Below are 17,739 nucleotides of genomic sequence, written 5' to 3' on the forward strand. Positions count from 1 at the left end.
GAAAAGACAGTTATATTTGTAGTATAGATAAATTGATTATCAGTCTCATTATAATAATCTCCACCTTGGGGAGGTACAAGGGGAAGGCCTGTCCTTCTCATTATAATATTCTCTACCTAGGGGTGTTACAAGGGAGGGCTTATCCTAATTTGGAGTTCCTGGGGTCCTAAGCCAACCCCCGAGGCAGGTACCTTTTTCAGTAGAGGTGTGTTTTGAGGGTTTACATGTCATAAGGTGAATCTGGGGACAAATGTGGCCTTTTCTGTGCATGTCTCTTTCTGATTCCCATGGCTAGTTTCAAAATATAATCATTTTTCTTTAGAATTTCTATAGCCTTGTCTTCTCCCTTATCGTTGGTTTTTGGGTTTTTTTGGTGAAGCAATTGAAGTTAAGTGACTTGCCCAGGGTCACACAGCTAATAAGTGTCATGTGTCTGAGGCTGGATTTGAACTCAAGTCCTCCTGAGTCCAGGGCTGGTGCTCTATCCACTGCGCCACCTAGCTGCCCCTCTTTATTGTTATTTTGACCTGATCTGTTTTGGTCCGTTATGGATGCTGATCACTGTGGGTAAGAGAACCTAGCATTTTGACTTGTAAGTTATCCATTAACTGGGATCTAACTCCCTTTTGGAGCTAATATCTGAATTAGAGCTTGGATCTTAGGTTTTTCTATTAACCCTTTTTTCACCTGCTACATCACTTTCATTTTATAGAAGAGGAAACTGAGGCCTACGGAACAGAAGAACCTTAGTGTAGATCACACAACTAACTAGTATTACTAGTGGCAGAACTGGGATTCAAATCAGGCTTTCTGACTTCAGCGGCCTGTCTATTATACCATGATCTGCTGCAGAAATGCGCTGAATTCCTGCAGAACTAAAAGACACCTAAGTATACACAAGGTGTAAAAGAGACATAAATAAAATAATTATGTTGTTAAAGACTTTTAATTCAAAGAAATTAATTTTACATTGATATTTCTAACCCAACTGGTTTTTATTACATTAATTAATTTGAACCAATTGATTTGGGGATTTCTAAACACGTAATTCTAAGCAGGATTGTGTGGCACAGGGCAAAAGGGCATAAGATTATTTTATTAACACCATTTGTGTGTGTGTGTGTGTGTGTGTGTGTGTGTGTGTGTGTGTGTGTGTGTGTGTGTACTGCAAAATACCTTTTTAAAAAAAAAAATCCCAAATCATGTTTTTCAGTGTTTTGGCAGATTCCGGCTGCAAATTTTCAAACAGGAAATCCTCTTTACAAATGAATATTGTGTGAGGTCCCTAACAAATACATGGTTAACTATTTTAGAATCATCATCTTGTTTTATTTTTCTTGGGAAAAATAATCATCAGAATTTTCTTTGGCAAAAGGGAATTTTAAAACAATATAAATTATTATTATGGAGATAATCTCTATAGTTTTGAAAAATTGTTATCTCCTCAGGTGATTTTTTAAAAAGATTATCCTAGAATCCAGAGCTCTGATCAACTTTAAAAACTATCTAATCCAGGCCCATTATTTTACAAATAAGCAAGCTCATGCCCAAAGGAGTTAAGTGATTTGCCCAAGATAGATCTAGCTAGGACTGAAAACTCTGCAAGTCAGATCCCAGATTAAAGTCTTTGCCTTTGGACTTTAAATCAGGGATTCCTGACAATTTGGGGTCTGACATCTTTTCATTATTTATTTTGACTTTTTTGTGGCATTCTTATGTCCTTACCTCCATCCCCCTGGCTGTTCCCACCCCATCAGCCTATCATAAGAAACTTTATCTATTCACATTTTCAATTACTTTCTTTCAATCTTTTGAAAAAGGCCAGCACGGCAGTTTGAATCTATAAATAATGTCCATGGAAGCCAGTTAATGACAATTTTAGATACCCTTGTGGTAAATGGAAGTATCTTAGGGTATGATAGAATATTGAATCCGGAATCAAGAAACCAAGAGTCAAATCCTTACTAGCTTTGAACTTAGGGGCATGCCATTTAGCTTCCTAGAATCTCAATTTCCTCCTCTACAAAACTGGGGCAATAATACTTGTCCTACCTACCACATAAGGTTATTGTAAGAATTAAATAATATAATAAATAATAAATAAATTAAATATATTAAATAATAAATGAATTAAATAATATATGCAATGAACTTTTCAAACCATAATGTACTATATATATATATATGCAAAGTATTATTAAAATGTATCAAATCCAAAAATGAAAATCAGTCTATTAGATGGTAAGCATGAATTAAGATTTGACTGGAATTTTTTTAGCTGGAATGATAACATTTGGCCAGAAATAGCAGTGGCCTCTCTATTATTACCCCCCAAAAGCATCTCCACTATATACTCAGAATTCTGCCTTCAGTATCTTTTTTCTGAAATGCCAGGGGCCTCATTCCTTTCCCCTTATTTTTTTCTTTTTCTTTTCTTTTTTTTTTTTTTTGTGGGGCAATTGGGATTAAGTGATTTGCCCAAGGTCACACAGCTAGGAAGTGTCAAGTGTCTGAGGCTGGATTTGAACTCAGGTCCTCCTGAATCCAGGTGCGGTGCTTTATTCACTGTGCCACCTAGCTGCCCCCTTTCCCCTTAGTTTTAAAAAGTATTTTGTTAATGTTCTCTTTTTTTTCTCAATGACTCCCTCTCTCTACATAAAGAAGCATAGTTAAGCAAAATGAGTCAACACATTGATTATGTCTGATAACTTCATTCCACAATTAGAGTCCACCATCACCCTTCCAAGTGGCAAGAGGCATACTTCAGTCTTCTGAAGTAACAACTGGTCACTCCACTGAGTTCTGATATCTTTCAGTGTGCATTTCCTTTGCATTGTTGTGGTCATTGCGTAAATTGTTCTCCTGGTTCTACTTTCCTTGTCTTAGATCAGTTCATATGAGCTTTTCCAAATTTCTCTGACTTCTGCATTTCTTATGGCTCAACAATATTCTATTATATTCATATATCATGATTTGTTCACCCATTCCTCAATCACTAAACACTCGTTTTCTTTTCCTTTTGTAATACAAAAAAAAAAAAAGATCAAATGTTGCTATATTTTTGTATATATGGGACCTCTCCCTTTCTCCCAATTTTTTCAAAATCATTTTAATAATAGTTGCCATACTACGTGTTAAGGTTTGCAAAGTGCTTTCCGTAAGTTAGTTTATTTTATTCTCACAATAACAGCAAAGTAGGTAGAACACAGAATCTATCAAGAACTATTTGATATATTTCTATTTTGTGCCAGGCACTGTCCTATTTGCTGGAGATACAGATAAAATAAGTGACTAATCCTCACTTGCAATAAGCTTACATGGAAGGGGGTGGTATATATAATTATATTTAAAATAAATATAAAATACTTAAATACAAGGTGTTTTACGACAGAGCACACTCACAGTTGGGAGAATCAAGAAGGGCTTCATGTAGAAGGTGGCTCTTCACCTGCATCCCAAAGGAGAAAAGGAACTCTGTGAGGTGACACGGGGAGGGTGTGTTCCAGGCATGGGGAAAAGCCAGTACAAAGGTGCAAAGACTGGAGATGGAAGGTCAGCAAGAGATCAAGTGTTGGGTATGAGGCAGAGAGAGGCCAGTTTGGCTATATTACAGAAGGGTACAATATATACACAGTCTGGACAAATAAGTTGGGCCAAGGTTGAGAAGGGCTTGAAAAGCTAAACAGAGAAGTTTGTATTTGATTCCAAAGGCAATAGGGAACCACTGGAGTTTATTGATTAGGGAAGTTTCATGGTCAGATCTGTGCTTAAGAAAAACATCACTTTGGCAACAATGTGGAGGAGGAAGGACCGAACTAGGGAAAGACCCGGGCAAGGAGACCAATTATGCAATTGTTGCAATAATCTAGATAAGAAAATCTCACATGATGCTTTATCTATATTCCACCCTTCTGATTCGTACTCCATTATTGGACTCCAATACATCTGTCCAGGGATGGCTAGGTAGCACGGTGAATAGAGTGCCAGACCTGGAGTAAGGAAGTCTCATCTTCTTGAATTCATTTTTTTGTTTGTTTGTTTTGGTGAGGCAATTGGGGTTAAGTGACTTGCCCAGGGTCACACAGCTAGTAAGTGTCAAGTGTCTGAGGCTGGATTTGAACTCAGGTCCTCCTAACTCCAGGGCCAGTGCTTTGTCCACTGTACCACCTAGCTGCCCCATCTTCTTGAATTCAAATCGAGCCTCAGACACTTTCTAGCTGTGTGACTCTGGGCATATCACTCAACTCCAGATTCCCTCAGTTTCCTCATCTATAAAAATGAGCTGGAGAAGGAAATGGCAAACCACACCAATATCTCTGTCAAGAAAACCTTAAATAGGGTCACAAAGAGTCAAACATGACTGAAAAACAAGTGAACAACAACATCTGTCCTTTAAAAGCCATGAATTCGGAGTGATCTGAGTTTTGATTCCCAACTTCCCAAAGTCAACATTCTATTCTGTGTCATAGACCTTTATTTAAAGAAGTTCAACAGATGGTTCAGAGTTTTGTAGACTGTATGGGATTTTGGACTCATTACCTAAATAATAAGCAACCTTAAAAACCACTTGAATTCCCTGACCAATCCCACTTCACTCCCCACACAATCATATGCATATTATTATTTCTAAAACAAGTAGGCTTATTTGTGAAGTTCTGTGAGGACCTAATAAGCATTGAAGAAGCATTCAATAAGGGGCAGCTAGGTGGCACAGTGGATAGAGCACCGGCCCTGGAGTCAGGAGGACCTGAGTTCAAATCCAGCCTCAGACACTTGACACTTACTAGCTGTGTGACCCTGGGCAAGTCACTTAACCCCAATTGCCTCACCAAAAAAAAGAAAGAAGCATTCAATAATAGTAACTAGGTGAAAATAAAGTTTGCTAACAACATAGAATAGTAATTCAGAGGGAAATAAAGAATTGTTATAATACCCTTTAACATCTCATAGCAGGTCATAAAAAATAAGTTGTTCCTGAAATTATCCTTGGTATTAAGGAGAAGGAAGAGGAATGATTATATTTGATTTGATGTTGACCACTAAGGAGGGACTGGCTGCTAAAGTAAAAATTATGACAACTTACAGATCAAGTGGTGATGCCATCTTAGAATTCAGGTTAGAAAAGGTCAGCCTAACATAGGCATTCTACAGTTCAGAAGGGAAGACTTAAAAGGTTCTGAGAAAGTATATGGGGAATCCATAACTCTAAAATTACAGAGAATAATACAAAAATAGATGTGATGATCTGAAAAATGAAATACCAAAGACACTAACATACTTTTCCATTGAGGAACAAAAGAGGAAATTGTCTAAAACAACTACTATGGAGAGAAATTTATTTCAAAATAACCACAGAATGTATAAAATGTTTAATCTACCCAACAAGACATACACAGGAACTGTATGAATATAACTGTAGAACTGTGATGCTGGAGAAAACTTTTGAATTTCCCTTGGAGAGCAAGGAGATCAAATCAGTCAATACTTTAAGAAATTGGGGCAGCTAGGTGGCGCAGTGGATAAAGCACTGGACCTGGATTCGGGAGTACCTGAGTTCAAATCCAGCCTCGGACACTTGACACTTACTAGCTGTGTGACCCTGGGCAAGTCATTTAACCCCCATTGCCCTGCGCCAAAAAAAAAAAAAAAATACTTAAAGAAATTAAATCAAGCTATTCACTGGAAGGTCAAATACTGAAGCTGAAGCTTAAATACTTTGGCCACATAAGGAGAAGACAGGACTCATTGGAAAGATTAAAGGCAAAAGGAAAAGGGGATGGCAGAGGATGGGGTGGATTGATAGTATCATGGAAATAACAAACATGAACTTGACCCTTCTAGAGATAGTAAAGCATAGGTCACAATGACAAAAGCATAAAACATTCTTTGCAACAATAAAGAGACAAATAATTGAAAAGATGTTAATTGCTCACGATTGGGACAAAACAATATAATTAAAATGACAATCCTACCTAAATTAATTTACTTATTCAGTGCCATATGACTCAAACAACCAAAGGATTACTTTTTAGACCTTGAAAATAATTTGTAAATTCATGCTGAGGGACAAAAAGATGAAGAACTTAAGAGAAATAATGTAAAAAAAGAGATCTAACAAGACCAGATTTCAAAGTATTCCAGAGGGCAGTAACCATCACTACTATTTGATACTGATTAAAAAATAGAAAAGTCAATCAATGAGCCAGATCAGGTACACAAAACAGAAAAGCAAACAATTGTTCCTGGGGGTAAGGACTCAATATTCTACCAAAAATGCTGAGAAAACTGGAAAAAGGTCTAATTAGGTTGAAAATATTATTTAACACGATATACCAAAATAGGCTCAAAATGATGACCTAGATATAAAAGATCATATCTTAAATAAGAAGCATAGAAAAGGACATACATTCCACAACTATGAATAGAGGAAGAATACCTAACTAAAGAAGGGTTCTAGAGTTATGATGCCCCCCCAAAAGGCCATTGAACCATCTTTTTTTTTTTTTTGGTAAGGCAATTGGGGTTAAGTGACTTGCCCAGGGTCACACAGCTAGTAAGTGTTAAGTGTCTGAGGCCGGATTTGAACTCAGGTACTCCTGAATCCTGGGCCGGTGCTTTATCCACTGCGTCACCTAGCTGCCCCTGAACCATCTTTTTTTAAAAAGCACAGAAGAGGGACGGCTAGGTGGCACAGTAGATAAAGCACCAGCCCTGGATTCAGGAGTACCTGAGTTCAAATCCGGCCTCAGACACTTGACACTTAACTAGCTGTGTGACCCTGGGCAAGTCACTTAACCCTCATTGTCTCAGAAAAAAAAACAACACAGAAAAGAATAGACATAAGGTCAGAAGGAAGTACATATATACAGGACAATTCTGAAAGGTACATGATGAATTTATCATATAGTGAAAAAAACTATAGAGAATAAAGATTTGCAGTTTTAACTACAATCCTCTGTTCTTTATTTATCTATGGTCTTTATATACTTTATATATGGAAGAACTCATGTTTTGGGGTGTTAAATTCAGAAAATAATAAAATAAAAGAAACTGATGTTTAACAAACTTATCAGCCAGTTTCCATATTTAATCTATGGGAGATGGTTTGGACACAGTCAAAGGAAGGTAACAAAGCATAAATAAAGTGACTTGGTCTTATTTTTCTTCAAGTGGCATGTAAACCACTTTGAAAGACTTAGGAACTCTGATCAACACAGTAGAATCAGAGTTCCAGAGGACCCATGATAAAGTATTCTATCTACTTCCAGAGAAAGAAATGATTGACTGAGACCAAGTATTTAAGCCAAAAAAAAAAAAAAATTTAATAGCTAATGGAGGGGGGGAGGTGTTACCTGACTGTATGTATTTGGAATGGTTTGGGGTTTTTTGCTCTTGCATTGGTAAGAATAGGGGGTTGGGAGGGAGAGAATTTGGAACTGAAAATAAAATATAATTGAATTTTTAAAAAAGAGAGTCAGGAATTCCAAAGTTCAAAATGAGCTGAGGCTGGTGATGAATATTAGGGACAATAAAAAGGATATTCTCTTTTTTCTTTTTTTTTTTTGGTGGGGCAATGAGTGTTAAGTGACTGGCCCAGGGTCACAGAGCTAGTAAGTGTCAAGTGTCTGACGCTGGATTTGAACTCAGGTCCTCCTGAATCCAGGGCCAGTGTTTTATCCACTGCACCACCTAGCTGCCCCCTCAACATTCATTTTTATAAGATTTTGACTTCCAAATTTTTCTCTCTCTCTCTCCCCAAGACAACAAGCAATCTGATGTTATATATGTACAATCACATTAAATGTATTTCCACATTAGTCATGTTGTCAAAGAAGAATCAGAACAAAGGGGAAAAACCTCAAGAAAGAAAAAAAAGGGTGCAGCTTAAGAAGACTGAAGGGGAGGAGGGGGCTGGTTTGTGAAGAGCTTTAAAACTAAAAACAGAATTTACATTTGATCATGGAGGTAATTAGTGGCCACCGGAGTTTACTAAGAAGTAGGGTTTGGGGCAGCTAGGTGGCACAGTGGATAAAGCACTGCACCTGGATTCAGGAGGACATGAGTTCAAATCTGGCCTCAGACACTTGATACTTACTAGCTATGTGACCCTGGGCAAGTCACTTAACTCTTATTAACCCGCCCCCCCCAAGAAAAAGGAGAGGATAGTATAGAAATGTTCCAGTAAGGGATCAAAATTGGGAAAGGGTAGCCACAAGAGTCATGATGAAATGACAAAGTATTGAGGAATGGAAGAACAAAATAGAGGATAAAGAATAGGTGAGGGGCAGCTGGGTGGCACAGTGGATAGAGGACCAGCCCTGGAATCAGGAGGGCCTGAGTCCAAACTTGGCCTCAGATGCGTACTTGCTTTGCAATCCTGGGCAAGTCACTTAACCCCATTGCCTCTTTAAAGAAAAAGAAAAAAGAATAGGTGAAGATGAAGAATAGACAAGTAGATCCAGGGAATGCCATAGACATAGTCTATCTGGATTTCACTATACTTATGTATAAATGAACACTTTATTCAAGAAAAGAACTACAAGTCTCTGGACATGGTGAGCAATAAAATACTCTATATACATGTATATACATTATATGTATATATCCACATACACAAACACATACCTATTTCCATAAACATATATACATACACATGTGTGCACATGCAGATCTATACAATTATATATGCAATTTAACATTTTATATGTAATTATATATTATATAATGCTATATCATTATAATTATCATAATAATATATATTATATAAACTCTAAGGACCCCGATTCCCAACCCCCATTCACAATAATGAGTTAGAGGGGCAGCTAGATGGCGAAGTGGATAAAGCACTGGCCCTGGATTCAGGAGGACCTGAGTTCAAATGTGACCTCAGACACTTGACACTTACTAGCTGTGTGACCCTGGGCAAGTCACTTAACCCTCATTGCCCCTCAAAAAAAACAACCAAACCAAAAACTCCTTTAGTCACAATAATGAGTTAGGTTGCCTAAAGCAAGGCTAGTTGCTTCCTCTTTTGTCCCAGGGCTCTGATGATACTCCTGAAAGGGCAAAGGAATCTTTCTAATTCTGTCAGCTCAAGCTCCCATTCCAGTATATCCTCCCCATTATCAATCATTAGTTCAAGTTAATATCTCTCCTATAGCATTGATTGAGCCAGTGATGAGCACCCTAGTTATCATTTAACCAATTAATATGAATTGGCTTTTACAAAGTGATCTTTACTGAGAAAATATAGCAAGAAGAGAAGTACAAAACATTCCTTTAGACCAGTGGCACCCTGTCCCCTGTATCATCTCAGTCCCTCCAGAAGGTGGGCTGGAACTCAAAGGGGATGTGACAAAGCATTCACCCAAACAGTTCACTTCCAAAGAGAATAATATAGCTGATGAAAAACATTAGTCCCTTGCTGCAACAGGACAACAGTGCCCTGCCAGTCGCTCAGAACCTTACTGGCATCTCATCTGGCTTGTTCATCTGACAAATTCTGACATGGACTCCAATTCCTAGAGCCCTGGTGCCTCTGCCAACCTTCCAAAGCTCACAAGGTTGCAGCCTAGGCTATTCTGTATCCAGTTCTCCACCAAAGAAGCAAAGACCCAGGTGGCATCCTATCTAGGCACTAGAATCAGGAGGCCAGTGATCTTGTCGCGTGAATAAACCCAGAGTAATGAAAGTACTCCTAAAATATGTCCTTGGCCCTGTGTTCTTCAGCACTTTAATCAAAGACATAGATGGCAGCAAAGATCACATGCATATCAGATTCTTTATATACAAAATAGAGAGAGACAGCTACCACATAAGAGCCAAAAAGATTTCAACAATGAACTAAATTCAGTGAGATAACATTTAATAGGCCAAATGCAAAGTCATACACGTGAGTTCAAAAATGCAAGGATAGGAGGGACAGCACAGTGGCACAGTGGATAGAGCACAGGCCCTGGAGTCAAGAGGACCTGAGTTCAAACCTGGCCTCAGACACTTGACACTTACTAGCTGTGTGACCCTGGGCAAGTCACTTAACCCCAATTGCCTCACCAAAAAAAAAACAAACAAACAAAAAAAAAATGCAAGGACAGGGGAAATATGCCCAAACAGCAGTCAGTGTGAAAAAAGTTCTGGGAATTTTAGTGGCCTACAAGCTTAATGTGAAACTAAAGTATAGCATGGCATCCAGAAGGTAATGTATTCTTGTTGGATCATTTCAGTTGTGTCTGACTCTTTGTGACCTCATTCAGGATTTTTTGGGCAAAGATATTGGTTTGCCATTATCTTCTCCAGCTCATTTTACAGATGAGGAAATTGAGGCAAACACGTTTAAGTGACTTGCCCAGGGTCACACAGCTAATAAATGTCTGAGGTCAGATTTAAACTCAGGAAGATGAGTTTTCCTGACTGCAGACCCTTTATTCACTGTGCTTCCTAGCTGTCCAATGTATTCTGAAGCTGTATTAAGAGACATAAATGTCCAAAACTAGGGAGCTGACAATCCTGCTAAATTATGAACTGGTCATGCCACATTTGAAATGCTAAATCTGGGGACCACATGGTAGGAAGGCCTTTGACAAATTTTAAGGCATTCCAAAATTCCAGACTATTGAAGAGATGGAAGATATTTTCATCCATATGAAAGAACTGGAGATAGCCTGGAGAAAAAAAGACTTACAAGAGACTGGGTGATTGTCTTCACATATATTAAAGACTGTCAGGTAGAAGAATTTCTTTTATTTTGCTTGGGGCTAAGAACAATGAGGAGAAGTTGAAGAGAAGCAGATTTGTGCTCCATGTTTAGTATTATCCCAAATTGGAATGGGCTGATCTAGAAGGTAGTGGTTTTCCTATTGAAAATTTCCAGTGAGCATGACCTGACTACTTAACAGTTGTTTTATAGAAGGGATTCCTATTAAAATACAATCTCTGGGGCAGCTAGGTGGCACAGTGGATAGAGCACCGGCTCTGGAGTCAGGAGGACCTGAGTTCAAATCTGGCCTCAGACACTTAACACTTACTGGCTAGATGACCCTGGGCAAGTCACTTAACCCCAATTGCCCTGCAAAAAAAAAAAGGAAGGAAGAAATCATGCCATGACCATAAAGGCAAAGGGCCAGAAATCATTTTATATGATTGAAAGAACTAGGGATTATTAGCCTGAAAGACAGAAGGAGGGGGGCAGCTAGGTGGCACAGTGGATAAAGCACCAGCCCTGGAGTCAGGAGAACCTGAGTTCAAATCCAGCCTCAGACACTTGTGTGACACTGGGCAAGACACTTAACCACTATTGCCAGAAAGAAAGAAAGAAAGAAAGAAAGAAAGAAAGAAAGAAAGAAAGAAAGAAAGAAAGAAAGAAAGAAAGAAAGAAAGAAAGAAAGAAAGAAAGAAAGAAGGAAGGAAGATAGATAGAATGGTAGACACAAGGCAATGGAGAGTAGAAAAAGAAGGGGGATGAGCATGATAATAACTATCTTCAAATAACTAAAGGGCTGTCATGGAAACAAAGGAATAGAATTATTCTTGTAGTTACAGAGGATAGAACTATGAGCAATAGACATATGGTTCAGAGAGGTGTATTTCAACTCAATCTAAGGAAGAACTTTCTAAAAAAAGTGGGGTGGGAGGTGGGATGGCAATAAATTCCCCATCACTGAAAGTGCTGGAGCCGAATCTGAATGATCATCTATTAGAAAGGTTCTAGCAATGATTCCTGCATGGGGTGAAAGGTCGGCCTGGATGACTTTCTGTGATACCTTCGAGCTCAAAGAGTCTATACTTCTCCAAGGACAGTACTTGCACAAAGCACAGTAGTTCTTACTTTGCTCTGAGAAAGCAACTTTATTAGAATGGTCATTTAAAATCAATTGAGCATTAAGGCAGGTTTCAGAGAAGAGTTATATAACCAGACATTTGCCAACAAAACTGCTGATTCAGCAGTGATAGTAGAGGAAGCTTGAACCTCAACCACTTATGGTATTTAAATCTCTCAAACTCAGAAAATAGCTTTCTCCTCTTTCAGTCTAAAATTGCTGTCTGACCTTGTATTAATCTTGAAGTACAGCATAATTTGGATAACTGTTAAAAATCTCTTGATGATGCCTTTGAAGTGTGAACTGGAAGTCACACCTTCTTAAAATTGCCAATAATATCCCTTGAGATTACCTGTAAAATGAGCTTCCATTGACCCGGTGCATTCTGCAGCTATCTATATAGAGGATTTACCCTAAGGCTTCATTGCTTCAGTTGAGAAACCCCGCATCAGGGTTTTCATTTGGTCCCAATGAAACCAAAGGCAGAGCACATTAAAATAGTATGCCAGGGGGCAGCTAGGTGGTGCAATGGATAAAAGCACCCACCCTGGATTCAGGAGTACCTAAGTTCAAATCCGGCCTTAGACACTTGACACTTACTAGCTGTGTGACCGTGGGCAAGTCACTTAACCCCCATTGCCCTGCAAAAAAAGTAGTATTCCAGGCATAGAAGAGGCCGGTGTATCTACTTTATTTGTAAAGCTAGAAACATATTTTGTGTACAATGGGTGGATTTGCACCTCAGTCCTCGTTTTAACCTACAAAATGATGACTTTTATGTAACTTAGGTAGGAGGAAATACCATATGTCTCTCTCAATTTCAGTGTACCTTGACTCTGCCTCCATAGAAGATCCATTACCCACATAGACTCCCTTTATAATTATCTGTAGGCCAGTGTTGGTTGTAAAAACTGACCCTAAAAAAGTGGACTCTTAAAACTGAGGCTATCACAACTCTATTGGTTCAAGATTCCCACTTAGGTTTGTGAATCGTTACCTATTCTTAAATTTCTGTGTTAACTTAGCATAGATTTTAAGCGTAACAATAACTCACATTTATATAATACTTGAAGGTTTATAGATCACTATCCTCCTAGCAACTCTGTGAAGTAGGTAGTAGAAGTATAGTATTATTATCATTCCCTGCTTTAGATGAGTAAACAAAGATTCAGCTGAAGTGACTTGCCCAGGATGGAACAGATAGTATGTGGAAGAGCTTGAATTTGAATCCAGCTGCTTTTACTCTAAGATCAAACTTCTCTCCACTATATCAGCTGTCTGCTCATGCTTTGCCCTGGTCAATCAAAAGCTAAGGTGAGGGGGGCAGCTAGGTGGCATAGTGGATAGAGCACCGGCCCTGGAGTCAGGAGGACCTGAGTTCAAATCTGACCTCAGACACTTAACACTTACTGACTGTGTGACCCTGGGCAAGTCGCTTAACCCCAATTGCCTCACCAAAAAAAAAAAAAAAAAAGCTAAGGTGAGTTGGCTTGTTTTGGGACAGGCAGAAATATAGATGGATAATTTATATTATCTAATTGGAGCAAAAAACTGTACCCAACAGAGATGTTATAACTAATATTTGTGGCTTAATTGGCAATGTACAAAGATAAATTATCAAAATCATTCATCTATTCTTACTTTCCTTCTTTTGCATTGGGAGGGGGTATACTTTTGGTTGTTTTTTTTATTTTTTTAATTTAATTTAATTTTTCTAATTTTTATATTTTTAATGAGGCAATTGGGGTTAAGTGACTTGCCCAGGGTCACACAGCTAATAAGTGTTAAATGTCTGAGGCCAGATTTGAACTCAGGTACTCCTGACTCCGGGGACGGTGCTCTATCCACTGCGCCACCTAGCTGCCCCTGATTGCTTTTTTAAACAGTTCTTTTAGGAGCAGCTAGGTGGTACAATGGATAGAGCACTGGCCCTGGAGTTAGGAGGACCTAAGTTCATATCTAGCCTCAGACACTTACTAGCTTTATGACCCTGGGCAAGTCACTTAACCCTGATTACTTCCCCCCAAAATTCTTTTTTAAAAATCCTTTATGCAATGGTTATTTCAGGCTCCTCAGATTAAAAATACAACATAGAATGACTTGGAGAAGGGACCAGGGAAAGTGACAATAATGTTCCCTTCTTCATTAACTGTCACTTATTTTTTAAAAACTTGAAATAAGATAAAATCATTTGAGTATTTTGCAGAACCAAGCTTTGATGGTGGCACCTAAATATCTCACATGCAAAAGGACATTACTACTAATGAAAATTCTATGTATCCATGTGTTGACATGTTTTATATATTAATCTCATGCCTTTCTTACCTTGGCAAACATCATTCTAACATTCCAGGAAGCCATATTGCCAACCACTCTTATCTTGATGTAGTAGAAAGGACACTGGTATGGGAATCATAAAACCAAGATTCTAGTCCAGGCTTTTCCACCAGTTCCACTAATATGGTCTTGAGCTAGATATATCTCTTCCCTGGGTCTCAGTTTCCTCATTTGTCAAATGAAAGGGTCAGACAAGATGATATTTGAGGTCCCTTCCAACTCTAACATTGTAGGACTCTATGAAACTGGTCTCAATAGCAGAGGCTCAGAGAAGAATCAACCATCCAATAAAAATTCATTGAGCACCTACTGAGTACTAACATTATACTATATACTGTTGGTGATAGACAATCCCTGCCCTAGAGAAGCTAGCCACACAACTAGAGAGAGAATTTCAGTAGAAATAAGAGAATGGAGTATAACTCAGATTTCATCCAGGTTATAATAATATAAGTATTGGATATATGCAGTAGTGCTAGTGGCACAGAGGAGAGAGCACTGGAATTGAAGTCAAGAAAACTCATCTTCCTGAGTTCAAATCTGACCTCACTAGCTGTGTGACCCTGGGCAAGTCACTTCAACCTGTTTGCCTCAGTTTCCTCATCTATACAATGAATTGAAGAAGGAAATGGCAAACCCTTATAGTATCTTTGCCAAGAAAACCCTAAAAAGGGTCATGAAGAGTCAGACATGACTGAAAAATAGCTAAACAACAATATGTAGTAGTATAAACCCTATAACTGTTGAGAAAACATAAAGCAAGGAAAATAACATTGTTGGGTGAGTTAGTCAGGAAAACCTTCTTGAAAGAAGACTTTCATTTGGGTCCTAAAGGAAATGTTTGATAGGAAATAGCAAAAAAAAAAAAAAAGAGGCAGCTAGATGACTCAATGGATAGACCACTAGGCCTGAAGTAAGGACAACCTGAGTTCAAATCCAGCCCCAGAAACACCCTAGCTATGTGGCCTTCAGCAAGTCACTTAACCTCTTTTTACCACCGAAGATGGCAAACCTTTTGGGGCAACTAGATAACTCAATGAATAGCATTCTGGGCCTGAAGTCAAGAAGAAGTAAGTTCAAAGATGGTCTCAGACACTTACTACCTATGTGACCCTGGGCAAGTCATTTAACCTCTGTTTCTTTGGCTTAATCCACTGGGGAAGGAAGTGTCAAACTACTCCAGTACCTTTGCCAAGAAAACCCCAAAGACGTTATTGTCCATAAAGAGTGAGACATGACTAAACAACAAATGTGAAAGCATTCTAGACAGAGATAGTAGTGTGAGCAAAAACAAGAGAGGATTCAGGTTAGGGAGCACTGAGAAATGAATCAATGGAGTCATCTACTAAAGGATTGTAAATCTTGGAGTTTAGATGGGCTCTGATGCCCCAGGAAGTCACTGTGAGTTCAGGTAGAATTCTGTTTTTTAAGTTGGTAAAGGATCCTTGTTCTTGACCCAGAGATAAAGGATTTAAACAAGGAACCACTTAAAAGCAAATAAGAGGTTTGGCATCTTTTGTTTACCTTCAAAATCCTTTTGAATAAAGAGAAGTACTGTTTATCCCACAGCAGTATCTTAACTGGATTACGAGATGTCACAGATGCTTATATTTCTACATACAAACTTTATGCCAAGCAATTGAATTATATATCTCTATATCCACATGCATAGTAGCATCACTGACTTTAAGACCTCTCTCAGTCAGCCAGTCAAAAATATTTAAGTGTCTACTAAAGGTAGGAGGGGTAGATTATAAAGGGATTTGAATGCCAAACAGAGTTTTGTCCTTAATCCTGGAAGCTACTGGGATTCACTGGAGTTTATTGAGTAGGAAGGTAACATAGTCAAACATGTGCTTCAGTCACTTTGGTAGCTGATTGGAAGAGGAAGAGATTTAGGACAGGCAGACCCAACAACAGGCTACCTTTGCGGGGTAATGAGGGCCAAGCAACTTGCCCAGGGTCACATGGCTAATAAATCAAGTGTCTGAGACTAGATTTGAACTCAGGTCCTCCTGAATCCAGGGCCGGTGCTTTATCCACTGTGCCACCTAGCTGCTCCCTATCTGCAATTTATAATCTTAAAATGTGCTTGAAGCACATTTAGTGACTTGCCCAGAGTCATGGGGCCAGTAAATCAGAAGGGAGCTAGAACCCAGGTCTTCCTGATTCAGAAGCCAGCTTTCTATTCACCATGTCTATGCTGCACCTAGAATCACTGCATTTCAACCAATCAATAAGTATTATTAAACACTTGTTAGATGCTGGGGTTATAAGGACAAAAATGAAACTGTTCCTGCCCTCAAGAGCCGACATTCTATTGGAGGAGACAACACAGACACAAAAAAAGTATATACAAAATATATACCAAATAAATACAAGGTACTTTAGCACTGGGAAAGCACTAGCAGATGGGGAGATAAGAAAAGGCCTCATTCGGGGGCAGCTAGATGGTGCAGTGGTAAAGCGCCAGCCCTGGATTCAAGAGTACCTGGGTTCAAATCTAGCCTCAGACACTTGACACTTACCTGGGCAAGTCACTTAACCCTCATTGCCCTGGGAAAAAAAACCCCAAAAAACAAAACAAAAAGAAAAGGCCTCATGCAAGAAGTAGAATTTGAACTGAGGTTTGAAGGAAAATAGGAATTCCAACAGGTGGAGTTCAGGAATGAGTACTATTGATTGAGAACAAAAGAGGAACTGAAAAAAAGTTTGAGAATTTAATTCAATAAATATTTAATAAGTGCCTAGTATGTGCCAGGAACTGTGCTAAACACCAGGGATACAAAAAAAGAGGCAAAAGACAGTCCTTGCCCTCAAGGAATTTACAGTCTAATGGGGGGGGAGGACAACATGCAATCATATATATGTGTGTATGTATATACATATAGGTATATACATGTATACCTATATGTATATACATACACACATAAAGAAATCTGTATACAGGATAAATAGAAAATCCTTAAAAGGGGGGAAACACTGGAATGAAGAGGGGTAGGGGAAGGCTTCCTGTAGAAGCTGTGATTTTATTTGAGACTTTAAGGAAGTCAAGGAGGTCAGTAGTTATAGGGGAGGAGGAAGAGCATTCCAGCATGAAGGACAGCCAGAAAGAATGCCCAGAACTGAGAGATGGGGTGTCTTGTTTGTGGAACAACCAAGAGGCTGGTGTCACTAGATCAGAGAATACATGCTGGGAAGTGAGGTGTAAGAAAACTGGGTAGGTAGTTTATTTAGTCATCCAAAAGAGGGGAGAACCAAAATAAATGGCCTGCTCCCTCAGACCTCTATGAGTTACGCATTATATAGGATCCAAACAAAGGAGCTAGGAAAACAGTTGTCTGATTGGCCTATGTGTAATGAGTTTTTACATAAGACATACAGATCGCCTAAAATGTATATCTCAGGAAATTGGAATTCCTTTCATCAATCTTTGGCTCCCCTGGAAGGTTTCTGGGGTCAGTATGACCTGAGTTAAGCAATAAACAAGTCTAATCTCTAAGCAATACAAGTCTGGTTTCTCTCCATGCAAGGCTAGATTCAAACAATAATAATTTTCCCCCACAGTGCAATTCAGGATAAAGAC

At 38.8% G+C, this 17,739-nt stretch overlaps 1 protein-coding gene across 11 annotated transcripts in view; it reads left to right on the forward strand.

The window, feature by feature from the left end:
• The window catches only part of DLGAP1 (DLG associated protein 1), a 1,198,325-nt gene that overhangs the window by 1,039,088 nt on the left and 141,498 nt on the right, over positions 1-17,739 (forward strand). The gene's annotated exons all lie outside the window — the stretch shown is intronic.

The sequence above is a fragment of the Dromiciops gliroides genome, chromosome 1 (genome assembly GCF_019393635.1).
Source record: "Dromiciops gliroides isolate mDroGli1 chromosome 1, mDroGli1.pri, whole genome shotgun sequence".
Taxonomy (NCBI): Eukaryota; Metazoa; Chordata; class Mammalia; order Microbiotheria; family Microbiotheriidae; genus Dromiciops; species Dromiciops gliroides.